The sequence below is a fragment of the Pseudorca crassidens genome, chromosome X (assembly GCF_039906515.1).
Source record: "Pseudorca crassidens isolate mPseCra1 chromosome X, mPseCra1.hap1, whole genome shotgun sequence".
Taxonomy (NCBI): Eukaryota; Metazoa; Chordata; class Mammalia; order Artiodactyla; family Delphinidae; genus Pseudorca; species Pseudorca crassidens.
The window spans coordinates 74,896,782-74,924,646 of NC_090317.1; the positions used below are offsets into that span (position 1 = coordinate 74,896,782).

The 27,865-nt window shown below is 37.1% G+C and overlaps 1 protein-coding gene across 6 annotated transcripts in view; it reads left to right on the forward strand.

The window, feature by feature from the left end:
* Positions 1-27,865, forward strand: part of OPHN1 (oligophrenin 1) — a 602,961-nt gene that overhangs the window by 20,847 nt on the left and 554,249 nt on the right. The window lies entirely within an intron of this gene.

Genomic DNA, 27,865 nt, shown 5'->3' on the forward strand with positions numbered 1-27,865 from the left:
GCAGTGTAATGTAAAGACTTCCTTCCCTCTTACCAGCTGGTGATATGCTTCTACCTAAATTAGGAGAGTGGGTTAAAAATGCAGTGAGAGTGCCATATGGCAATTCAAATGTTTTATCTAGGATTTCAATAGTTGTTGAAATTACAACAAATAGGGAGGACTCTTTTTTTTTGTCTGTTTCATCACAGCTGAAGCTGAACAAAGGGGCTTGGGTTGGGGTGTGGGGAAGGATGGGTGGCCATGGCATAAATTTTATAGGCAGATGGTGTTGGCTTGGAAGAAAATCAAGCTAACAGTGATGTGTGGATGTGGGTATAGAGAGTATATCTCCTTCTACAGCCTGAATCTTTGAATCTGATTACATTCCCCAGGGACTTCACATTGATTAACAAAGTTCATTATTCTGATAGAGAAAGTCATGGCGCAAGGCTAATGTACATTAGTGGAGCTGTGTGTAGAAATCTCTCCCTGAATATACAGACATCCTCTGTCTCTAGAAAGCTGGCCTCTGTTTGAACTTCTCACTATGCCCCAGTTGTTGCAGAAGTAATTTAGAAACCCCAGAAGAAATACGTAAACAAGGTCTGTTACACACTGGGCTTAAACAAGTTGGAGAGGAATAATTTCACATTTAATGACAGGCTGTTTGGCTTGTTTGTCTTTCCTCTCCTTTTGCTTCCTGTCTGGCATTGAGTCACTGCAACAGCTCTTTATGATTGTAGGGAGCCTTGGCCAAGGAGGAAATAGAGCCCAGGTATTTTGATTCCTGATCTGACATCTGGACTACCTTTAGAATGCTTCTGGAACTTGTATAAATGAAGAAATGCTTTGAAGATTAATACTAGACAAAAAATAAACACTTCCACATGAAAAGCCCGCTTTAGTTGCGTAGTTGTTTTCTCCCCTTTTCAGGTCCCAAGTGCACAGCTGAGATGGGCTTATTATCTTTCTTTCTATGTACTGTTTTAGACAAGTTCTTCTCTGTTTATAAAATTTCCTTCTGATTATCAATACTCCTTATGAGGTCAGGAAAGAGGTATGTTTAATAGAGTCTGAAAAATAATTTGAAAATTATTTTTAATTGTGGTAAAATATATATAACATAAAATTTACCATTATAACCATTTTAAGGATACAGTTCAGTGGTATTAAATAAATTCACATTGTTGTGCAACCATCACCACCATCCATCTCCAGAACTCTTTGCATCTTCCAAAACTGAAGGTCTATACCTATTAAATAGTAACTCCCATTCCTCATTGCCTCAGCCCCTGGCAACCACCATTCTACTTTCTGTCTCTATGAATTTGACTATTCCAGGCACTTCATATTATGAACTTACACAGTATTTGTCTTTTTGTGACTGGCTTATATCACTTAGCACAATGTCCTTAAGGCTTATCCATGTTGTAACATGGATCAGAATTCTCTTTCTTTTTTAATTGAAGTATAATTGAATTACAATATTATATTTGTTTCAGGTATATAGCATGGTGATTTGATATTTTTACACATTACAAAATCATCACCACAGTAAGTCTAGTTGCCATCTGTGACCATAGAAAGTTATCACAATGTTATTGACTATATTCCCTATGCCATACATTAATTACATCTCTGTGACTTATTTATTTTATAAGTGGAAGTTTCTGCTTCTTAATTTCCCTTACCTATTTCATTCATATCCCCACCCCACTCTCCTCTGTCAACTACCAGTTTGTTCCATGTATCTATTAGTCTTTTGTTTTGTTGTATTATGTTTGTTCATTAGTTTTTTTTTTTTAGATTCCACATATAGGTGAAATCATATGGCATTTGTCTTTCTCTGTCTAACTTATTCCACTTAGTATACTACCCTCTAGGTCCATCCATGTTGTTGCAGATGGCAAGATTTCATTCATTTTTATGAGTGAGTAATACTCCACTGTATGTATATTACACATCTTCTTTATCCATTTGTCTGTTGATAGGCACTTAGGTTGCTTCCACATCTTGGCTATTGTACATAATGCTGCGGTAAACATGGGGTGCATATAGCTTTTGAAATCAGTGTTCTGTATTTTTTTGGAAAAATACTGAGAAGTGGAATTTATGTATAGTATGGTAGTGCATTTTTAATTTTTCGAGGACCCTTCATATTATTTTCCACAGTGGCTTCACCAATTTACATTCCCACCAAAAGTGTATGAGGGTTCCTTTTTCTCCACATCCTCGCCAACACTTACTTGTTGTCTTTTTGACAGTAGCCATTCTGACAGGGGTGAAGTGATATCTCATTGTGGTGTTGCATTGCATTTCTCTGATGATTAGTGATGTTGAGCATCTTTACATGCGTCTGTTGGCAATCTGTATGTCTTCTTTGGAAAAATGTCTTTTCAGGTCCTCTGCCCATTTTTTAATTGTGTTGTTTATAGTTTTGATGTTGAGTTGTATGAGTTTTTTGTTTATTTTGGATATTAACCCCTTATCAGGTATATTGTTTTCAGATATCTTCTCTCATTCACTAGATGGCCTTTTCATTTTGTTGTTTCCCTCGGTGCAAAAGCCTTTTAGTTAGATGTAGTCCCATGTGTTTATTTTTATTTTTGTTGCCCTTGCTTGAGGAGACAGATCTAAAAGAATATTGCTAAGAATGATGTAACAAAGCTGCCCATTCTTCCTTCTAGTTTTATGGTCTCAGGTCTTGAGTTTTTTTTTTTTTTACATGTTTATTGGACTATAATTGCTTTACAATGGTGTGTTAGTTTCTGCTTTATAGCAAAGTGAATCGGTTAAGCATATACATATATTCCCATATCTCTCCCCTCTTGCATCTCGCTCCCTCCCACCCTCCCTATCCCACCCCTCTAGGTGGTCACAAAGCACCGAGCTGATCTCCCTGTGCTATGCAGCTGCTTCCCACTAGCTATCTATTTTACGTTTGGTAGGGTATATATGTCCATGCCACTCTCTCGCTTTGTCCCAGATTACCCTTCCCCCTCCCCATATCCTCAAGTCCATTCTCTAGTAGGTCTGTGTCTCTATTCCTGTCTTACCCCTAGGTTCTTCATGACATTTTTTTCCCTCAAATTCCATATATGTGTGTTAGCATACTGTATTTGTCTTTCTCTTTCTGGCTTACTTCACTCTGTATGACAGACTCTAGGTCCATCCACCTCATTACAAATAGCTCAATTTCGTTTCTTTTTATGGCTAATATTGCTTTGTATATATGTGCCAAATCTTCTTTATCCATTCATCTGATGATGGACACTTAGGTTGCTTCCATGTCCTGGCTATTGTAAATAGAGCTGCAATGAACATTTTGGTACATGACTCTTTTTGAATTGTGGTTTTCTCAGGGTATATGCCCAGTAGTGGGATTGCTGGGTCATATGGTAGTTCTATTTGTAGTTTTTCAAGGAGTCTCCATACTGTTCTCCATAGTGGGTGTACCAATTCACATTCCCACCAGCACTGCAAGAGTGTTCCCTTTTCTCCACACCCTCTCCAGCATTTATTGTTTCTAGATTTTTTGATGATGGCCATTCTGACTGGTGTGAGATGATATCTCATTGTAGTTTTGATTTGCATTTCTCTAATGATTAATGATGTTGAGCATTCTTTCATGTGTTTGTTGGCAGTCTGTATATCTTCTTTGGAGAAATGTCTATTTAGATCTTCTGCCCATTTTTGGATTGGGTTGTTTGTTTTTTTGTTATTGAGCTGCATGAGCTGCTTATAAATTTTGGAAATTAATCCTTTGTCAGTTGCTTCATTTGCAAATATTTTCTCCCATTCTGAGGGTTGTCTTTTGGTCTTGTTTATGGTTTCCTTGCTGTGCAAAAGCTTTGAAGTTTCATTAGGTCCCATTTGTTTATTTTTGTTTTTATTTCCATTTCTCTAGGAGGTGGGTCAAAACGGATCTTGCTGTGATTTATGTCATAGAGTGTTCTGCCTATGTTTTCCTCTAAGAGGTTGATAGTTTCTGGCCTTACATTTAGGTCTTTAATCCATTTTGAGCTTATTTTTGTGTATGGTGTTAGGGAGTGATCTAATCTCATACTTTTACATGTACCTGTCCAGTTTTCCCAGCACCACTTATTGAAGAGGCTATCCTTTCTCCACCATACATTCCTGCCTCCTTTGTCAAAGATAAGGTGACCTTATGTGCGTGGGTTTATGTCTGGGCTTTCTATCCTGTTCCATTGGTATGTCTTTCTGTTTTTGTGCCAGTACCGTACTGTCTTGATTACTGTACCTTTGTAGTATAGTCTGGAGTCAGGGAGCCTGATTCCTCCAGCTCTGTTTTTCGTTCTCAATATTGCTTTGGTTATTCGGGGTCTTTTGTGTTTCCATACAAATTGTGAAATTTTTTGTTCTAGTTCTGTGAAAAATACCAGTGGTAGTTTGATAGGGATTGAATTGAATCTGCAGATTGCTTTGGGTGGTAGAGTCATTTTCACAATGTTGATTCTTCCAATCCAAGAACATGGTATATCTCTCCATCTATTTATATCATCTTTAATTTCTTTCATCAGTGTCTTATAATTTTCTGCATACAGGTCTTTTGTCTCCTTAGGTAGGTTTATTCCTAGATATTTTATTCTTTTTGTTGCAATGGTAAATGGCAGTGTTTTCTAGATTTCACTTTCAGATTTTTCATCATTAGTGTATAGGAATGCAAGAGATTTCTGTGCATTAATTTTGTATCCTGCTACTTTACCAAATTCATTGATTAGCTCTAGTAGTTTTCTGGTAGCATCTTTAGGATTCTCTATGTATAGAAACATGTCATCTGCAAACAGTGACAGCTTTACTTCTTCTTTTCCAATTTGGATTCCTTTTATTTCCTTTTCTTCTCTGATTGCTGTGGCTAAAACTTCCAAAAGAGTGGTGAGAGTGAGCAACCTTGTCTTGTTCCTGATCTTAGTGGAAATACTTTCAGTTTGTAACCGTTGAGGATGATGTTGGCTGTGGGTTTGTCATATATGGCCTTTATTATGTTGAGGAAAGTTCCCTCTATGCCTACTTTCTGCAGGGTTTTTATCATAAATGGGTGTTGAATTTTGTCGAAAACTTTCTCTGCATCTTTTGAGATGATCATATGTTTTTTTCTCCACAGTTTGTTAATATGGTTTATCACATTGATTGTTTTGCATATATTGAAGAATCCTTGCATACCTGGAATAAACCCCAGTTGATCAATTTGTATGATCCTTTTAATGTGCTGTTGGATTCTGTTTGCTAGTATTTTGTTGAGGATTTGTGCATCTATGTTCATCAGTGATATTGGCCTGTAGTTTTCTTTCTTTGTGACATCCTTGTCTGGTTTTGGTATCAAGGTGATGGTGGCTTCGTAGAATGAGTTTGGGAGTGTTCCTCCCTCTGCTATATTTTGGAAGAGTTTGAGAAGGATAGGTGTTAGCTCTTCTCTAAATGTTTGATAGAATTCGCCTGGGAAGCCATCTGGTCCTGGGCTTTTCTTTGTTGGAAGATTTTTAATCACAGTTTCAATTTCAGTGCTTGTGATTGGTCTGTTCATGTTTTGTATTTCTTCCTGATTCAGTCTTGGCAGGTTGTGCCTTTCTAAGAATTTGTCCATTTCTTCCAGGTTGTCCATTTTAGTGGCATAGAGTTACTTGTAGTAATGTCTCAAGATCTTTTGTATTTCTGCAGTGTCAGTTGTTACTTCTCCTTTTTCATTTCTAATTCTATTGATTTGGGGCTTCTCCCTTCTTTTCTTGATAAGTCTGGCTAATGGTTATCAATTTTGTTTATCTTCTCAAAAAGCCAGCTTTTAGTTTTATTGATATTTGCTATCGTATCCTTCATTTCTTTTTCATTTATTTCTGATCTGATTTTTATGATTTCTTTCCTTCTGCTAACTTTGGGTTTTTTTTATTCTTCTTTCTCTAATTACTTTAGGTGCAAGGGTTGGTTGTTTATTCGGGATATTTCCTATTTCCTAAGGTAGGATTGTATTGCTATAAACTTCTCTCTTAGAACTGCTTTTGCTGCATCTGATAGATTTTTGGTCATCGTGTCTCCACTGTCTTTTGTTTCTAGGTATTATTTAATTTCCTCTTTGATTTCTTCAGTGATCACTTCGTTATTAAGTAGTGTATTGTTTAGCCTCCATATGTTTATAATTTTTACAGATCTTTTCCTGTAATTGATATCTAGTCTCATAGCATTGTGGTTGGAAAAGATACTTCAAACAATTTCAATTTTCTTAAATTTACCAAGGCTTGATTTGTGACCCAAAATATGATCTATCCTGGAGAATGTTCCATGAGCACTTGAGAAAAATGTATATTCTGTTGTTTTTGGATGGAGTGTCCTATACATATCAATTAAGTCCATCTTGTTTAATGTATCATTTAAAGCTTGTGTTTCCTTATTTATTTTCATTTTGGATGATCTGTCCATTAGTGAAAGTGGGGTGTTAAAGTCCCCTACTATGAATGTGTTACTGTCGATTTCCCCTTTTATGGCTGTTAGTATTTGCCTTATGTATTGAGGTGCTCCTATGTTGGGTGCATAAATATTTACAATTGTTATATCTTCTTCTTGGATCGATCCCTTTATCATTATGTAGTGTCCTTCTTTGTCTCTTCTAATAGTCTTTATTTGAAAGTCTATTTTGTCTGATATGAGAATTTCTTCTCCAGCTTTCTTTTGGTTTCCATTTGCATGAAATAGCTTTTTCCATCCCCTTACTTTCAGTCTGTATGTGTCTCTAGGTCTGAAGTGGGTGTCTTGTAGACAGCAAATATATGGGTCTTGTTTTTGTATCCATTCAGCCAATCTGTGTCTTTTGGTGGGAGCATTTAGTCCAGTTACATTTAAGGTAAGTATCGGTATGTATGTTCCTATTCCCATTTTCTTAATTGTTTTGGATTTGTTATTGTAGGTCTTTAACTTCTCTTGTGTTTCTTGCCTAGAGAAGTTCCTTTAGCAGTTGTTGTAAAGCTGGTTTGGTGGTGCTGAACTCTGTCAGCTTTTGCTTGTCTGTAAAGGTTTTAATTTCTCCATCAAATCTGAATGAGATCCTTGCTGGGTAGAGTAATCTTGGTTTCAGGTTTTTCTCCTTCATCACTTTAAATATGTCCTGCCAGTCCTTTCTGGCTTGCAGAGTTTCTTCTGAAAGATCAGCTGTTAACCTTATGGGGATTGCCTTGTGTGTTATTTGTTGTTTTTCCCTTGCTGCTTTTAATATGTTTTCTTTGTATTTAATTTTTGACAGTTTGATTAATATGTGTCTTGGCGTATTTCTCCTTGGATTTATCCTGTACGGGACTCTCTGTGCTTCCTGGACTTGATTAACTATTTCCTTTCCCATGTTGGGGAAGTTTTCAGCTATAATCTCTTCAAATATTTTCTCAGTCCCTTTCTTTTTCTCTTCTTCTGGAACCTCTGTAATTCGAATGTTGGTGCATTTAATGTTGTCCCAGAAGTCTCTGAGACTGTCCTCAGGTCTTTTCATTCTTTTTTCTTTATTCTGCTCTGCAGTAGTTATTTCCACTATTTTATCTTCCAGGTCACTTATCCGTTCTTCTGCCTCTGTTATTCTGCTATTGATCCCTGGATTATTATTCTTTATATAATATCTTATTGCTTCCCTTAGCCCATTATGTCCTAAAAGTTTAGGAAAAATTTCTTGGGTGAAGGACGTACATAAAATGAATTAAAGGACAAAGATGGGAATGTGGACACTCTTTCCTTTGCACTCATGCACTCACCTCAGGTTGCTTGCATCCTCTGTGAAACCTCACCTACCATCTCGATCTGATGAAGATAGAGATCAGTTATTCTACAGCAGCCTCTGCTTTCAACAAGGTCGGGATTTGGGCCCCTCCCAGCTCTTCTGCTGACATCTAGGAAATCCCAGGCATGTACAATTCTGATGTCAGCTATAATATAGGAGTGTGGCTGTGCCAAGATAGAGAAGAAAGAAAAGAATCTCAGAGACTGTAATGAGTGCAATAGGGGGATAGATGGTCAATAAGCAAATAGTATTCATTTATGTACAACTTTATTATTTCAAAGTAAATAATATGTAGTACTTTTATGATCATGTTTGCATCTCATACCAATTCTCTGAAATAGGTAGGGTTGTTATCATTAACACTGTTGTACAGATAAAGAATTGAAATGACTTAAATATACACAGTTACCCAGTGGTGGAGCTGAGACTTAAATCCAGGTCTTCTGACTCTGCATTCAGTATCTCATTTCCTCCTTATTAGTCCCCTGCTTGTGCCATCCCTCCGGTGCTCTTGAGATGTGATTATGGTACTTGCCTTTCAGAATTTTCCTTGATCCTACGTGGCACAGCTGTACCCTTTGCTCAAGAAATGCCCCACCCATCAGGCATTGTGTCTGGTACAGTTCCTGACTTTGTAGAGGTCAGAATGCTGCCTCAGTTGAGATTCATCACTGCTCCTTTGCCTTGTGCTCTTGAGCCTGGGATTGCTTACAGGGCATATATAAGGAGGCAGCCAATTGGCATAGCTCTTTCAGCAATAGGGAGTTTTCCTTTTTTAGAGTTGAAATGCACATTTGGTCTTTGATTTAGATGCTGAGCACTGAGTCTCCCCTTAGATTTCTGCAGATTTAAAGCAGATATCATTTCAACATCAATTCCTCCCAAAATATCTTATGTCTGCACTCATGCAAAATGATTGCTGATCTGTAGGGAAGAGTGACAGTTTGAAAAAAAAAGCAAATGATTTTTATATTTCAATTGTAATAATAAACACTATCCTTCTCTCTGGGAATGCTTCCTATGAGGAGTGTGTCTCCCTGATTTGAGTTTTTTAGATTTGGTTTTCGTTTTATTTGGTGCCTTTTTCTCCTTCTGTAAGGATCATCTCAGTAACGTATTGTGCTAAGGTTAAAGGCACTTGACACTGGTTCTGTATCTGGGCTCTGAGGCAGTGGTGTGAAACCTTCTAAGATAACACCTCTGAGTCATAGATTCCTGAATAAAGTGTCCTGCTGGAGTCTGCAAACTTGAAACATTTGGTGCTGTGCTCCTTTTCCTATTCAGCACACAGGAACAGTTGGCAGCTTGGATTGTATCTTAATTCTCTGTCCTAGACTTTGTTTTCTTCATCATCTTTCCACCTCACCCACTTCATGCTGGCCTGTTCAAGTTCCATCTTCTAGGAAACTGTCATTTTTCTAGGCAGGCTATCAATATGTTCAATCTTTAGAATTTTGTGGAAATCCCCCAATTTTATATTGTAATGTGTGAGTATGTGCTAATGTATGTTTTTCTCAGGGAGCAAGTCTATAGTGTTCAATCAATTTCCAATGTTTAAAAACTACTGGCCATATTCAGAAGGGAGTGGTATGATATATGTAAAGTGATGAGAGGAAAAAAACCTACAGCCAAGAATATGTACCCGGCAAGGTTTACATTCACATTTGAAGGAGAGATCAAGAGTTTTACAGGCAAGCAAAAATTTTAAAAGGTCAGTACCACAAAACCAGCTTTATAAGAAATGTTAAAGAAATTTCTCTAAGCAGAAATGAACAGGCCACAACGAGAAATATGAAAATTATGAAAGGAAAAATCTTCTTGGTAAAGACAAATATACAGTAAAGGTAGGACATCAACCACTTGTAAAGCTGGAAGGAAGGTTAAAAGACAAAAGTGGTAAAGTCATCTATATCCACAATAAGTAGTTAAGGGATTCATAAAACAAAAAGATGTGAAATATGATGTCAAAAACATTAAACATGGTTGGGGGGGCAGTAAGAATGCATTTGAACTTAAGAGATCAGCAACTTAAAATAATCACATATACATACATATTGGTATATGTAAACCTCATGGTGACCACAAACCAAAAATGTATAATAGATACACACACACAAAGAGTAAGGATTTTAAACATAACACTGAAGATAGACATGAAATCACAAGGGAAGAGTGCAAAAGAAGAAGAGAGGAAAAAAAAAGAAGTACAAAACAACCCCAAAACATGTAACAAAATGACAATAAGTACATACCTATCAATAATTATTTTAAATGTAAATAGACTAAATGCTGTAATCAAAAGACATAGAGTGGCTGAATGGATACAAAAGCAAGACCCATCTATGTGCTGCCTACAAGAGACTCACTCCAGAGCCAAAGACACACACAGACTGAAGTTAAAAGATGGAAAAAAGACATTCCGTGCAAGTGGAAACCAAAAGAATGTTGGGGCAGCAATACTTATATAAAACAAAATAGACTTTAAAACAAAGATTGTAGCAAGAGACAAAGAGGGTCATTACATAACAATAAAAGGATCAATCTGAGAAGATATAACAGTTATAAATATATATACACCCAATGTAGGAGCACCTAAATGCATAAAGCAAATATTAGCAGACATAAGGGAGAAATTGACAGTAACACAATAATAGTAGGGGACTTCAACACCCCACTTACATAAATGGACAAATAATTGAGACAGAAAATCAATAAGGAAATACTGGCCTTAAATGACACACTAGATGAGATGGACTTTTTATATATATGTATAAAACATTCCATCCCAAAGCAGCAGAATGCACATTCTTTTCCAGTGCACATTGAACTTTCTCAAGAATAGATCACATGCTAGGCCACAGAACAAGGCTCAATACATTTAAGAGATTGAAATCATATTAAGCATCTTTTCTGACCATGTTATGAGACCAGAAATCAAATTAAAGAAAAAAATTCCAAAAACACAAACATGTGGAGGCTAAACAATATGCTATTAAACATCCAATGGGTCACTGAAGAAATCAAAGAAGAAATAAAAAAAATACCTGGAGACAAATGAAAATGAAAACACAATGATCCAACATCTAATGGATGCAGCAAAAACAGCTCTGAGAGGCAAGTTTATGTTGATGGAAGCCTAACTCAGAAAACAAAAATTTCAAATAAAGAACCTAAACTTACATCTAAAGGAACTATAAGAAGAACAAACAAAACCCAAAGTTAGTAGAAGGAAATCAATAATAAGATCATAGGAGAAACAAATGAAATAGAGACTAAAGCAAACAGTAGTAAAGATGAATGAAGCTAAAAGCTTGCTCTTTGAAAGATAAAATTAAAAATATTTAGCCAGACTCATCAAGAAAAAAAAGAGAGTGGGCACAAATCATAAAATCAGAAATGAAATAGGTGAAGTTACAAGTGACACAACAGAAATACAAACGATCATGGGGATTACTATGAATAATTATATGCCAATCAAATGGACAATGTAGAAGAAATGGACAAATTCCTAGAAATGTATGATCTCCTAAGACTGAACCAGGAAGTAATAGAAAATATGAACACACCAATTACCAGTGTGAAATTGAATCAGTAATAAAACAACTCCCCAGAACAAATGTCGAGGACTTGATGACTTCACAGGTAAATTCAGAGAAGAGTTAACACCTATCTTTCTCAGATTATTTCAAAAAACTGCAGAGGAAATAATGCTTTTGAACTCATTCTGTGAGGCCAGCATTACCCTAATACCAAAAGCAGAGAAAGATATCACAAAAAAGAAATTTAGAGACCAATATCACTAATGAACATAGAGGCAAAAATCTTTAACAAAATACTAGCAAACCAAATTCAACAATACATTAAAGGGATCATACACCATAGTGAAGTGGGATTTATCCCAGGGATGCAAGGATGGTTCAGTAGCTGCAAATCAGTCAAAGTGATACACCACATCAACAAGTTGAAGAAGAAAAATCATACGATCATCTCAATAGATGCAGAAAAATTTTTTGAGACAATTTGACATCCACTTAGGACAAAAACTCTCACAAAGTCAGTATACAAGGAACATATCTCAACATAATAAAGGCCATATATTTCAAGCCCACAGCTAACATACTCAACTATGAAAAGATGAAAGCATTTCCTCTAAGATCAAGAACAAGACAAGGATACCCTCTCTAGCCACTTTTATTCAACATAGTATTGGAGGTCCTAGCAATCAGACACAGCAGTCAGACAAGAAGAAGAGAGAAAAGGAATCCAAATTGGAAAAAGGAAGAAATAAAACTGTCACTATCTGCAGATGACACTATACTATATATAGCAAATCCTATAGGCGCCATCAAAAAACTTCTAGAAGTCATCAATGAATTTGGTAAAGTTGCAGGATACAAAATTAATGTACAGAAATCTGTTAGTTTCTATGCACTAACAATGAAGTATCAGAAAAAGAAATTAAGAAAAAATTATCATTTACAATTGCATTGAAAAGAATAAAATACCTAGGAATAAGTCTAAGGAGGTAAAAGACCCATACGTGGATTACTGTAAGACACTGATGAAAAAAATTGAAGGAGACACAGATGGAAAGAAATGATGTGCTCATGGCTTGTAAGAATTAATGTTAAAATGACTATACTACCCAACACAGTTACAGATTCAGTGCAATCCCTATCAAAATACCAACGACAACTTTAACAGAACTAGAAAAAATAATTCTAAAATTTGTATGGGAACACAAAAACTGCAAATAACCAAAATAATCTTGAGAAAAAAGAACAAAGCTGAAGATATCATGCTCCCAGATTTCAAACTACATTACAAACCTACGTAATCAGAACAGTATTGTACTGGCACAAACACAGAGACATAGATCAATGGAACAGAATAGAGAACCCAGAAATGAACCCACACTTATGTGGGCAATTAATCTATAACAATGTAAGCAATAATTTACAGTTGGGAAAATACAGCCTCTTCAATAAGCGGTTTTGGGAAAACTGGACAGCTACATGAAAAGGAATGGATCTTGAACACTATCTTACACCATATACAAAAATAAACTCAAAATGGATTAAAAACTTAAATGTAATAAATGAAATCATAAAACTCCTAGAAGGAAGCATAGGCAGTCAATTTTTAAAAATCAGTTTTACCAATACTTATGATCTGTGTCCTCAGGTAAGGGCAACAAAAGCAAAAATAAACACATGGGACTACATCAAACTCAAAGGCTTTTTCACAGCAAAAGAAAATATGAAGAAAATGAAAAGGCTCTCTACTGAATGGGAGAAGATATTTTCAAATGATATATTTGATAATGGGTTAACTTCCAAAATATACAAAAATCTCATGCAACTCAACATTAGAAAGCAAACAACCTAATTAAAAATGGGCAGAAGAATTGAATAGACATTATCCCATAGAAGACATACATATCGTTAACAAATACATGAAAATATGCTTAACATCACTAATTATCAGGGAAATGGAAATCAAAAGCACAATGAGATATCACCTCACACCTGTTAGAATGGCTATCATCAAAAAGAAGACAAAAATCAAATGTTGGCAAGGATGTGATGAAAAGAGAACCCTCATGATCTTTTGGTGGGAATGTAAATTGTTACAGCAATTATAGAAAAGAAAATGGAGATTCATCAGAAAGTTGAAAATGAACTAACATACTATCCAGCAATTACACTTCTGAGTATTTTTCCCAAAGAAAACAAAAAACACTAATTGGAAAAGATATATGCACTCCTATTTTCCTTGCAGCATTATTTACAGTAGCCAAGATATGGAAGCAACATAAGTGCTCAGTGATAGACAGATGGATAAAAAAGATGTGATAGGGAGTTCCCTGGTGGTCCAGTGGCTAGGAGTCCATGCTTTCACTGCTCAGGGCCTGGGTTCAATCCCTGGTTGGGGAACTAAGATCCCGCAAGATGCATGGTGTGGCCAAAAGCAAAGAAAAAAAAAGATTAAGAAAAAGAAGATGTGATAAATGCATACAATGGAGTGTTACTTAGCCATAAAAAACAATGAAATCTTGCTATTTGTGACAACACGGATGGACCTAGAGGGAATTATGCTTAATGAAATAAGTCAGACAGAGAAAGGCAAATACCATATAATTTCACTTACATGTGAAATTAAAAAAAAACAAAAGAGCTGAACAAGCATAACAAAACAGAAGCAGAAAACAAACTGATAGTAGCCAGAGGGGAGCAGGATGGTAGAGGAGGTAAGTAGGCAGGGAGGTTAAGAGGTACAAACTTTCTGTTACAGAATAAATGAGTCACAGGCGTGAAATGTACAACACAGGGAATTTAGTCAATCATAATTGGAATATCTTTGTATGGTGACAGATGGTAACTAGACTTATCATGGTGATTATTTTGAAATGTATAGAAATATCAAATCACTATGTTGTGTAACAGGAACTAACATAGTGTTGTAGGTCAATTATACTTCAAAAACAAACAAACAAACTCATAGAAAAGAGATCAGATTTTTGGCTACCAGAGGTGGGATGAGGGGGAGGGGAATTAGATGAAGGTAGTCAAAAGGTACAAACATCCAGTTAAAAGATTAGTAAGTACTAGGGATGTAATATACTGAATGAGAAATATAGTTAACATGGCTGTTTGTTATATATGAAAGTTAAGAGAGTAAATCCTAATAGTTATTGCAAGGAAAAATACTTTTTTCCATTTCTTTAATTTTCTATCTGTATGAGATGATTGATATTCATTAAACTTATTATGGTTATCATTTTGTGATGTATATATCAAATTATTATGCTGTACCCCTTAAAATTATCCAGTGCTGAATATCAATTATATCTCAATAAAACTGGAAGAAAGAACCATAATACTAACCCCCCCACACCCTGCCACTGGCGCTATGTGGAACCTATCTTGGCCCTTTTCATTATGAAAATGTGTGGAATTATTTGCAAACTTGATCTTATAAGAAATCATCTGAATATCTTATCAGGGCGTATTTCTTTGGTCTCTAGTTCTTATTGGGCTGTTTGAAGAGAACAGATCATGATGCCTGTCGATGTAAGGTATGCAACAGGATTTATTTATACCTGGGGTTTAACGTTCTGATTTATGCTGACATTTACTCATCATTTACTTTGAGTCAAAACCCAGCTATGCATTTTCCCCACATCCTGCTGACTTCCTTATTTTGGTTCATGGCATCCCCAATCCTGCTAGTTGGCCAGATTTGAAACTTTAGACAGCTGCTCTTTCTTTCTCCCATGAACCTCACATCCAATAAATGACAAAGCCTGGGAGGTTTATTTTCAGCAGTGTCTTTTGCATTTATCTCCACCTTTCTCTTGCCTTCCCCCTCACACCACATTTCAAACCACTTTTTCTTTTTGCCTGAGCAAAAACTGTCCCCAACTGTTTATCTCTTTTTCGTTTAGTTCATCCTATAGCAGTTCCAGATGAATAATTCCAAACCAAAGCACACATCATGCCATTTCCTGTGCAGATAGGTTAAGTGGCTTCTCATTCTGTGAACTTCTTTTTTTTTTTTTTTAAAAAGGAATGTTCAGCCTGACCGTCAGGGTTTTCCAGATTATGCACTCAACTGTCTTTTTCAGCCTCATCTGCTACTTCCATTTCTATCCTTTGCTTTCAAGCTAAATTGGACTCCTCCGTGTTCTACAAACCTGTGCTCAGCTGTGTTCCACTTCAGTCCTTTTTGCTCAGGCCATTTATTTTTCCTGGAATGCTGTTACCTCCATCCATCTCTGTTGTAATCCTTCCATCTTGCAAGGCCCATCTCAAATCTCACCTTTTTGTATTCATCCCAGGTACTCCCAACTGAATGTGATTTTTTCCTCATTTGAGTTGACTATCTATGTCACATGATGCTTGTGTGAGCCTTGATGTTAGGTATTTATATACTCATCTTCATTGCTACATTGGTTACTGTCCTTGGAAGACAAGAGTTGTTTCTTAATAATCTTTGTATTACGGAACAATATGAGGCCTAGACCTTGCATATATCCAGAAATTATTTGCATATAAATTATTTGCATATATCCAGAAATATTTCTTTCAGAAATTATTTGTGCAACTGAGTAGAATTTTCTTTATTGTTTCAATAGTCTTTCTCGAGTCTTTGTAGACCAGTCCCCAATACCACCTTCCCAGTTAGAACTACTACCCCCCCCCTTGATGGTCACTTATATGTTGTTTATACAGTCATATATCTTGTTAGCCATATTTGTGAATATCTTCCCTACCTTCCTGGGGGGGGTAGTTCTGACTAATTTTTATATATCTCATGCCACTTAGCACAGTACCTGGCTCACAGAAAACATTCAGTGACTTAGTTGAATTGAGTAACTCAATACAATTATCTTAAAGTTTCTATTTTGTTCTCACGTTTCTTTTTAACATAGGTATTCTTGTGACCAATGAATTTAGGTGAAACAGTTACCTATTGTAGTCTTGATGGTTTGTCCTTAGGTGGGAGCATCCCTGTGCAGACTGCATGTGCCCAGTGCCTTTGGTGGGAGAGCTGGATTTGATGTGGACATAAGTCATGTCTTTCTTCAGGGTGTGCTTGCAGCTATCACCTTTGTAGGGGATGGGGCTGAAGATGGAGGGGCTGTAGCTGGATCTAGGTGTGAGGTGGGACTTCCCCTCTTCTCAGTGGCCATCACCACCCTATCAGGGTGTAATCTGATCCCAAGTTGCTAGAGCAGCAGTCCTGAGGGCCAGGGCTGAGCTGGCTTAGTTTCCTTTAAGTGTGTGCTTTCCCCTCTCCCAGCACTGTGACCCTTGCCCCAGAGTGAGTAGTGCTGAAGCAAAGATGGCCCATGTGGGCTCTCCACTCATGTTGGCTGTAGACAGAGTTCCAAGCTGTCTCTGATGTGCTGCCTGTACAGGCGCCAGCAGTTGTTTCCCTCACTCTGTTCAGGTCCAGCCTTGTGTCCAAGTCCCCTTTGTCCCTCACAGCCAATCACTCCCCCCAGCCTCTGCCACCCCTGCCCTGTTTGGAGCCGAACCACAAGGCAGGTGGACCCCACGTGGACTCTCGGCCTATAAGGGGTCATGAACTGTGGTGACCAGCCACCATCAGTGTTCTGGGCTGTTGTTAGCTCTGCTTGAGTATGTGCCAACAATGGCGGCTGCCTCCTCACCCAGATGCTGCCCCAGTACTGAGTCGCCTCTGTGTTCCACAGCTGAGATTTTTCCTTGGTCATTGCAGTCCTAGATCCAGTGCTGTGCTGTGTTGTTAAGTAAGCAGGACTGGGGTGTTTGCTGGGGTGTGCTCCGAGGCAGTCACAGGTACCCTGGCAGCCACTAGAGCAGTCTTCAATCTGCCCTGTCTGCCCTGCTTCTGGGGGAAAGCTAGCATGTTTATGCTCCTCACAAGTGGAGTCCAGGCTTCCACAGCCCTTCTGGTAGTCCCGGTGGCCCTCCAACCAGCCAAGGGAGCTCATCTCCCCTGTGTAGGACCACAGGACTGGGGCACCCAATTTGTGGCTCGAACCAGTCACACCCCAGGGCGTGTCTCTGCCCGTGTAATCTCCCTTTTCCTCTGAGTCCCCTCCAGACTGAGCACAGGTGCCAACTTGATTGCTTTTCTTCTCTTCCTACCCGATTATGTGTGGATTTTTCTTGCAGCCTTGGTTGTACAGGAGTCCTTCTGCCAATTTCCAGTTAGTTTTCAGTGAGAATTGTTCCAAATGCAGATGTATTTTTTGATGTGTTTGTGGAAGGAGGTGAGTTCCATGTCCTCCTACTCTGCCATCTTGATCAATTTCCCCTAAGGTTTATTTATTTTTTATCATGATGCATGTCCTTGGAGGTTTGGCTGGGCACTCTGCCTATCAGGGACTGAGGCTGATGGAGCTCCATTTTGATACATGCTTTCATGATTACTGGGGCAGGGGAAAAAGAACATGAGGGTTTGCTTTGTGGCTCTTAAAGCTTCTACTAGAAATGACACATATCACTTCTGCTCATATTTTATTGGCCAAAGTAAGTCACATGGCCATATCTGCCTTCATAGGAGGTGGGGAAGTGCAACCCTAGCAGATGACTTGATGGAGGAATCAGCAATATTTGGTAAACAGCACTAATATCTACCACATATGGTAATAACTTCATGAAAGGAATATCACGAAAACCTAATTCAGGATGCTTGGGAAAGGCAGGGGAGACAGATAAGAAGTGTTTAGCTCAGTCGGAACTAAGTCCTTAAGAAGTACTTATCGAGCACCTTTTATATACTAGGTGCTGGATAGTGTGGTGAACAAGACTAACATGGTCTCTGCCTTCAGGGAATGTATATTCCAGAGGCAGGTAAACAACAAGTAAGCAAACAAATAAAATAATGGTAAGTTGTGGTAAAATTGTGAGGGGAATAAACAAAGCCTGAGAAAATAACAGAGGAAGGCTTTCTTTTCATAGTGTGGTTGGGGAAGGCATCTTAGAAGAGGTGATGTATTTTTTTAAAAATATATTTATTTATTTTAAAATTTTGTCTATTTTAACATTTCTTTTTCTTTCTTTTTTAACATCTTTATTGGAGTATAATTGCTTTACAATGTTGTGTTAGTTTCTGCTTTATAACAAAGTGAATCAGTTATAAATATACATATATTCCCATATCTCTTCCCTCTTGCGTCTCCCTCCCTCCAACCCTCCCTATCCCACCCCTCTAGGTGGTCACAAAGCACCGAGCTGATCTCCCTGTGCTATGTGGCTGCTTCCCACTAGCTATCTGTTTAACATTTGGCAGTGTATATATGTCCATGCCACTCTCTCACTTTTTCCCAGCTTACCCTTCCCCCTCCCTGCATCCTCAAGTCCATTCAGAAGAGGTGATACTTAAGTTGAGAAATGAATGATAAGAAGGCACCAACCACACAAAGATCTGAACAGGGTATTAGGAAGAACATTCCAAGCAGAGGGAACAGTGTATGCAGAGACTCTGAGGCTGCAAAGACTTGGGTTTTTTCCCTCTTCAAGATACTAAAAGAAAAGCAGTATAGTTGGAAGGGTAGGCCAGGTAGGGAGATATAGTATGATCCCATCAGAGGGTTTAAAGCAGGAATATTTAAGTGATGTGATTTATATATACATATATATATATATATATATATATTTTTTTTTTTTTTTTGCCGTACACGGGCCTCTCACTGTTGTGGCCTCTCCCGTTGCGGAGCACAAACTCCGGACACACAGGCTCAGCGGCCATGGCTCACGGGCCTAGCCACTCCGCGGCATGTGGGATCTTCCCAGACTGGGGCACGGACACGTGTCCCCTGCATCGGCAGGCGGACTCTCAACCATTGAGCCACCAGGGAAGCCCGTGATTTATATTTTGAGCTTACTCTGGTTGCACTGTGGAGAGTAACTTCAGGAGGGGCAAGAATGGATGAGGGGAGACTGATTATTAGGTGGTAGTTGCAGTAGTACATATGAGAGATGATGATGTCTTAGATTAGGGTGGAAATGGAGAAAAGTGTATTAGAGATATATTTGTGAGTTTAAATCAATGGGATTTGGTGATGGATTGGATATGGAAGGTGAGGGAGAGGGAGATATCATGGATGACTACCTGGTTTCTAGATGGGTGGTGGGGCCATTCTATGAGATGAGGGATTCCTGGAGAGGACCAGTTTTGTGGGGAAGATTGGACATTTGATTTTATATATATTGAGGAGTCTTCCCAAATCACAGTCTGAGGCAGCACACTGTCTCTTGCTTAGCACTGTAGCTCTCTGATATTGCATAAATGTTACCCTCATTCAAGGCAGGGGTACCAGAGCAAGTTACGTCTTTACAAGCCTGGCAGCCCTATGTTTCTATGTGGTTTCTTCTCTACCATTAAATGCATCGTTGCCACAGGAATGGAACACATAGAAAGAGTTGGAGAACATTTTTGTGGGTTTGAAAATTTCAAGTGAAAAATATTTCCAAATATTTCATATTTGCAAACCATTCCATAAGGTTATTATAGCTGCAGCTGACATCAATTAATGGAGCAGCAGATGAAAATCCAAAACATCTAAAGATTGTTCAAGCCCTGGGGCCCTGTTGAAGAGGGTGATCTTTAGGTGGACCTTTCTCCCATTGGATAGAGCATAAGTTGAGGAAAATATATACACATGCAGTCATGAGCAGCTATAAAAGTATCTCCTAAAAATAATAGCAAATAAAAGCTAGTAAATGGAGATGGAGAGAAAAGGCAGGAGGCAACATAAGGTCATAGTCAGCTCCAGTTTCTTTGCAGTACCTTGTACCCCAATCTGGTAATTTTCGTGCACATGCTATAGTCTGGAAACAGCTGGCTTCTCAGTCTTTCTTCAGATGCCCCCCTCCCCCTGCAACCCCAAGCAAAATCATTGAATTATATTTTTGTTAATGTTACAGGATAGAAGGAGCCTGATCCGAGAAGAAGAAAAAAAAAGTAGCAAGGAAGAGCAATGTTAGATATACCAGTGCTAAAAGAAAGATGGTGGTGATAAAGAAAAAAAAAAAGCCTTGGGAATTACGAAAGGGTTAACTAGTTAACCTAACAGAAAAATAAAAAGCCAAAAGAAACAGGCTCTCCGGCTGTGTTGAGGCCACAGTGTGGAAATTCATCAGGTTGCCTGAAAATCTGCAGATTTGCAGTGAAATGTAATTGGCTTCACTGATAAGAGTCCTGGGGCACTGGGGGAAGCCTATTTTGTAAACTTGTTGGGAATCCTTTAGCAGAAACCTGTGGTCCCTAGTTTACAGCCAATTAGAAGTTAGAAGAAAAAAACCCAAAAATGAACATTGTTAACCTTGCTATGATTTTGTCTAAATAGAACTTGCATTACAGGTAGAGAGAAGATTAAAGAAATCTGGGTGAACTGTGCTGGAGGCTGTTCCAACACAGCTTTTGCTAAGCAGTCTTGGTATTGTGCCCAAGGTGAGAGCTACTCACAATGGGAAGATAGTTTTCACTAGCCACACAGAGAAGATTAACCACAGGTTCGAGTTATTTGCACTTTCCATGAGCCCTTCGGTCTAGAGACAGTTACATGCTTCTGGGGGCAAGTTCCCCTGAGAAGGTGGGGAGTGATGGGTAACCTTCTAGCCAGTTACTATTGACTGGGTGCTCAACCTGCAAGACAAGGGTGTTCATTAGTGTTCAGAGTCAGGAACTCCCTAGCAGTCCCTCACACAAAGTCTCAAGCCCTAGATATGAGGAGAAGGCATGTGGATTTACCTAGCCTCCCCAGCCTTGATGCTTATTGGCTGTACAGGGAAGTCCTGCCTTATTCTGTCTCAGGGAGGAATGGCAGAGGGTCCTACCAGCCAACCTCCACCCTCAGTAATCTTTTGGTTTGAATCCTTGAAATGCCTTCAAAGAAGGACCCTAGACTCCTCAGGTATCCTGAAATCATCCTGAAATTGCCTTCATATAAAATACTAACAATCAGAACATATAATGGAAGGAAAGACCCCATTTAATTATCAACAGACAGGAGAAAATACCTAAGAATAAACTTAACAAGCAATATACAAGTTCTACATGAAGGAAAAAAAATATTAGTGAGGAACACCAAAGAAGACTTAGACGAATAGAAAGACACATTATATTCTTAAATGGAAAGATAATATAAAAATATCAATTCACTTAAGTAAATAGGATAAATTAAACTCAGTTCAAATAAAGATACATATTTCTGTTAATATGGTTGTAAAATTCATATGTAAAAACAAGCAAGCATGAAAACCTAGAGAAATTAGGAACAGGGGAGTAGTTAGGGGAAATTAGTTTTATCAGAGATTAAGAATAAAATGTCATTAAGCTGCAATAGTTAAAACAGTGTGGTACTGGTACATCTGATAAAGATGGCATTTCAGATTAGTGGGGAAAAAATGAATTATTTAACAAAGGTTGTTGGGACACCTTGGTAGACATTTGGGAAGAAGAGTTATTTCCATACCTCATACTTAACACGCAGGTAAGTTACAGATAAATGAAATAATTAAATGTGAAATATAGGGCCATAAAACTACAAAACATGGGAATGGTTAAAATTAATTTTAGAGTGGGGAAGGATTTTAAAAATATGTTATAAAATTAGGAAGCAATAAAAGGAAAAGATATCTCTGAGAGCATGAAACTCAAACTTCTGTATGGAAAAAGAGCATTATGAGTAAAGTCAAAATTGAAATGTCATTCATACATTGCTGCAGTAGAAATTGGCACCTCTGGGGAGGGAGTTTGGCAGTTTAAGTCAAAATTTAAAATGCACATACCTTAACCCAGGAATTCTACTTATTTGATTTTATTCTATAGCTATACCCAATATATCCATACATGTGCAAAAATATATATATGCAAAGATCATCTCCATTGCCACTGTAACAAATTACCACAAACTTAGTGGCCTAAAACAACACAGATTTATTCTCTCATAGTTCTGGAGGTCATAAGTCCAAAATTAGTTTCACTGGGCTAAAGTCAAGGCATGAGCAGGGCTGGAACTTTTTGGAGACTCTAAGGGGAGAGTCTGCTTCCTTGCCTTTTTCAGCTTCTAATGGATACCTGTATTCCTTGGCTTGTGGGCCCTACCTCCATCTTTAAAGAGCATCACTCCATTCTCTACTTCTGTTGTCACATCGCTGCCTTCTCTCCCATTAACCCTCCTGCCTCCCTCTTAAAAAGATCCTTCTGATTATATCTGGGCTCATCAATCAGTGACAATCAGTGATAAATGCCCCATCCCCAGATCATTGAATTAATCACATCTGCGAAGTCCCTTTTGGCATGTAAGGTAAGATATTAATAGGTTCTGGGGATTAGGACATGAACATCTTTGAGGGAACATTATTCAACCTACCATAGACATGCTCTTGCATACTCTATCTCTAGAAGAAGAAGAAATTGCTAATGATAAATGCCTTTTAGAAAGAGGAACCTGGGGGCTGAGGGACAAGAGTGAGACAAAGACACTTTACTGCATACCCCTTGTACTTTTTGTGTTTATGTATTTGTATTCTCTGTTTTTCAAAAAGTGACATATGCTCATTGTAGAAATTGCAAAAAAGAGAAAAGCATAAAATATTAATCAAAATCCAACCATACAGGCTGAACAACTGTTAATATTTTTGGTATATTTGTTTCTATCATCTTTTTGTATTCATAATTATGTCTGTGGTAAACAGAATAAATGGCTTCCCAAAGATGTCCAAGTCCTAATCTCCAGGATCTGTGAATATGCTGCTACACATGGCAAAAAGGACTTTTGTGCTTGTAAGTAGAAATTGTGAGGTAGGAAGATACTCCTGGATTATCTGGGTGGGCTTAATGTAATCACAAGGATCCTTATAAAGGTGGGGGCAGGAGGGTAAGAGAGGGAGAGAAGGTGATGTGTAAAGGGAACCAGTGGTCCAGTTATGCATCCAGGAGCCAAGGAATGTGCACAGACTTTAGTAGTTGAAAAATGGAAGGACTGAATTCTTGGACTTCTGACCTCTTTAAATGATAAGCATTTCCCCACGTGCTTTAACGTTTTTTGTGCACACTATAATGACTCCTTACTTTAATGTTATTACTTATTTCTTTATTAGCCTTCTTTTCTAGACTATAAGTTATACAAGGGCAAGGACCATTTATGTCTTTTCCCCCCGCTTTATTGAGATATTATTGACATATATGTATGTTTAAGGTGTACAACCTGATGATTTGATACATGTATATATTGTGAAATGATTACCACAATAAGGTTAGGTAGCACCTCCATCTTCTCACATATTTTTTTTGGTGTGTGGTGATAACATTTAAGATCTACTCTGCTCACAGCTTTCAAGTATATAATACAGTACTGTTAATTACAGTCACCAGGCTGTCCATTAGATCCCCAGTATTTATTCATCTTATATCTGGAAGTTTGTAGTCTTTGACCAACATGTCCTCACTTCCCCCAACTCCTAACCCCTAGTGACCACCAATCTACTCTCTCATCCTTTTTTTAAGTGACACATCCAGCTGTATTAAGTCAGTAACAGGTGAATTCATATTCTGACACTTTTTTTATACCCAGTAGTTTGTACCTCTTAATCCCTTTCCCCTATTTTGTCCCTCCCCTCACACCTAAACCCACTGGTAACCATTAGTTTGTTCTCTATATTTGTGAGTCTGTTTCTGTTTTGTTGTATTCATTCATTTGTTTTTTTTTATGTTCCACATATAAGTGAAAACAAAGTATTTGTCTTTCTCTGTCTGACTTACTTTGCTAAGCAAAATACCGTGCAGGTCCATCAATATTGTTGCAGATGGCAAAATTTTCTTTTTTATGGCTGAGTACTATTCCACTGTGTGTGTCTCTGTGTGTGTGTATCACATCTTCCTTATTCATTCGACTGTTGATGGACACTTAGTTTGCTTCCATATCTTGGCTATTGTAAATAATGCTGCTATGAACATTGGGGTGCATATATCTTTTTAAATTTGTGTTTTCATTTTCTTTGGGTATATACCCAGGAGTAGAATTTCTGGATCATATGGTACTTTTACATTTTTGAGGAACCTCCATACTGTTTTCCACAGTGGCTGTACCAATTTACATTTCCACCAACAGTGTACTAGGGTTCCCTTTTCTCCACATCCTTGCCAACATTTATTGTTCGTTGTCTTTTTGATAATAGCCATTCTGACAGATGTGAGGTGATATCTCATTGTGGTATTGATTTGCATTTTCCTGATGATCAGTGATGTTGAGCATCTTTTCATGTGCCTGTTAGCCATCTGTATTTATTCTTTGGAGAAATGTCTATTCAGGTCCTCTGCCCATTTTTTAATTGTGTTGTTTTTTTTTGATATTGAGTTGTACGAGTTCTTTATATATTTTGGATATTGACCACTTATTAGACATATCGTTTGTAAATATTTTCTCCCATTCAGTAGGTTGTCTTTTCATTTGTTGATGGTTCCTTCACTATGCAAAAGCTTTTAAGTTCATTAGGTTCTATTTACTTATGTTTGAATTGACTGAGGAGACAGATCCAAAAAAAATATTGCTAAGACTTAATGTCAAAGAGTGTGCTGCCTATGTTTTCTTCTATGAGTTTTATGGTTTCTGGTCTTACATTTAGGTCTTTAATCCATTTTCAATTTATTTTGTATACGGTATGAGAAAATATTTTAATTTGATTCTTTTACATGTAGCTGTCCAGTTTTCTGAACACCACTTATTGAAGAAAATGTCTTTTCCCTATTGTATATTTCTGCTTCCTTTGTCATAGATTAATTGATCATATATATGTGAGTATATTTATGGGCTGCCTCTTCTGTTCCATTGATCTTTTGTAGGTATTTTATTCTTCTGATGTGATTTTAAATGGGACTGGTTTCTTGCTTTCTCTTTCTTATTGTTCATTATTAGTGTATAGAAAAACAACAGATTTATGTATATTAATCTTGTATCCCACAACTCTACTGAATTGGTTTATTAGTTCTAATATGGTGCATATTTTAGGGTTTTTTATATATATATTTATGTGTGTATATATATATATATATATATATATATATTATCATGTCCTCTGCAAGTAGTGACAGTTTTACTTCTTCCCTTCCAATGTAGATGCCTTTTATTTCTTTTTCTTGTCTGATTGCTGTGGCTAGGACTTCCAATACTATATTGAATAGATGTGGTGAAAGTGGGCATCCTTATCTTGTTTGTGATTTTAGAGGAAAAGCTTTCACCTTGTCACCATTGAGTATGATGTTAGCTGTGGGTTTGTCATAAATGGTCTTCAGTATGTTGAGATATGTTCCCTCTTTTACCACTTTCGTTGAGAGTTTTTATCATGAATGGATGTTGAATTTTGTCTTGTGCTTTTTCTGCATTTATTGAGATTATCATGTGATTTTTATCCTTCCTTTTGTTAATGTGGTGTATCACATTGATTGATTTGTGAATATTGAACTATCCTTGTGTCCCTGGAATAAATCCCACATGATCATGGTGTATGATCCTTTTTGTATATTGTTGAATTTGGTTTGCTAATATTTTGTGAAGTTTTTACTGCTATATTCATCAGAGATATTGACCTCTAATTTTCTTTTTTGGTAATGTCTTTGTTTGTTTTTGGTGTCACAGTAATCGTGGCCTCATAAAATGAATTTAGGAATGTTTCCTCTTCAATTTTTTTGCAATAGTTTAAGAAGGAGAGGTATTATGTTTTCTTTATATGCTTGGTAGAATTCCCCTATAAAGACTTTTGGTCCTGGACTTTTGTTTTTTGGGAGTTTTTTGATTACTGATTCAATTTCAATCCTAGTAATTGGCCTGTTCAGATTATGTCTTTCTTTTTGATTCAGTTTTGGAAGATTGTATGTTTCTAGGAATTTATCCATATCTTGTAGGTTGTCCCATTTGTTGGCATATAACTTCATAGTATTCTCTTATGATTGTTTGTACCTCTGTGATATCTGTTGTAATTTCTCCTCTTCCATTTATTAGTTTGTTTATTTGGTTCCTCTCTCTTTTTTTCTCAATGAGCCTAGTTAAAAGCTTATCAGTTTTTTTTTTTTTTCAAAAACACAGCTCTTGGTTTCACAGATCTTTTTTTGTTTTTCTTTTTTTTTTCTTTTGGTCTCTTTTATTTATTTCCACTCTGGTGTTATTTCCTTTCTTCTGCTGACTTTGAGCTTTGTTCTTCTTTGTTAATTCCTTTGGATGGTAGGTTAGGTTGTTTATTTGAGATAGGCATGTACTTATTGCTATTTTGTTACTTGTTTTCTTGTTGTTTTTGTAGTTCTTTTTTTGTTCTTCTTCTTTTAGTGTCGGTCCCTTGTGGCTTGATGATTTTCTTTTGTGTTATGTTTGTGTTCCTTCCTCTCTAGTTTTTGTGTATCTATTGTACATTTTTGATTTGTGGTTACCATGGGGTTTTAAACTGAAAATCCTTTAAGTTCAAACACTTTCCAAAAGATCTACATATTTTAGTCCTGCCCCACATTTTGTGTTTTTAATGCCATATTTTACATCCTCATGTCTATCCCTTAACTGTTTATTGTAGTTATAGTTGATTTTACAGTTTTTGTCTTTTAACTTTGTAGTAGGTTATTTAAGTGATCGATCCACAGTTTTTACTATATATTTGCCTTTACCTGTGGGTTTTTTCCTTTCTTATAATTTATTTCTTGTAACCTTTTCTTTTTCACTTAAAGAAGACCCTTTAACACTTCTTGTGAGGTGGTTTAGTGTTGATGAACTCTTTTAGTTTTTGCTTGTCTGAGAAGCTCTTTATCTCTTTTTCAATTCTAAATCATAATCTTGCTGGGTAGATTATCCTAGGTTGTACATTTTTTTCCCATTCAGCACTTTAAATATATCATGCACTCCCTTCTGGTCTTCAAAGTTTCTGCTGAAAATTCAGCTGATAGCCTTATGGGGGTTCCCTTATATGTGACTTTCTGTTTTTCTCTTGCTGCCTTTAAAATTCTCTCTTTATCTTTTGCCATTTAAATTATGATATGTCTTGGAGTGGGTCTCTTTGGGTTCATCTTGTTTTGGACTGTCTGTGCTTCCTATACCTGGATATCTGTTTCCTTCTTCATGTTTGGGAAGTATCCAGCCTTAATTTCATTAAATACATTTTCTATCCCTTTCTCTTATCTTCTTTTGGGACTTCTATAATATGAATGTTTGTGTGCTTGATGTTGTCCCAGAGGTCCCTTAAACTATTCTTCAAAAATTTAGTTTTCTTTTGCTGTTTTGATTGGGTCATTTCAAATATTCTATCTTCTAGTTCACTTATGCATTCTTCACTATTACCTAATCTGCTGTTAATTCCTTCTTGTGAATTTTTTAATTCAGTTATGGTATTCTTCAGCTCTGACTGGTTGTTTTTATATTTTCTAATTCTTTGTTAAAATTCTCACTGTGTTCATCTATTCTTTTCCTCAGTTCAGTTAGCATTCTTATTACTATTGCTTTGAACTCTTTTATGTATCTGTTTCATTAGGGTTTTTTTCAGGTATTTTCTTGTTCTTTTGTCTGAAATTATTCCTCTGTCTTTTCATTTTGTTTAACTTTCTCTGTCTCCATGATGTTAGGTGAAACAGTTACCTATC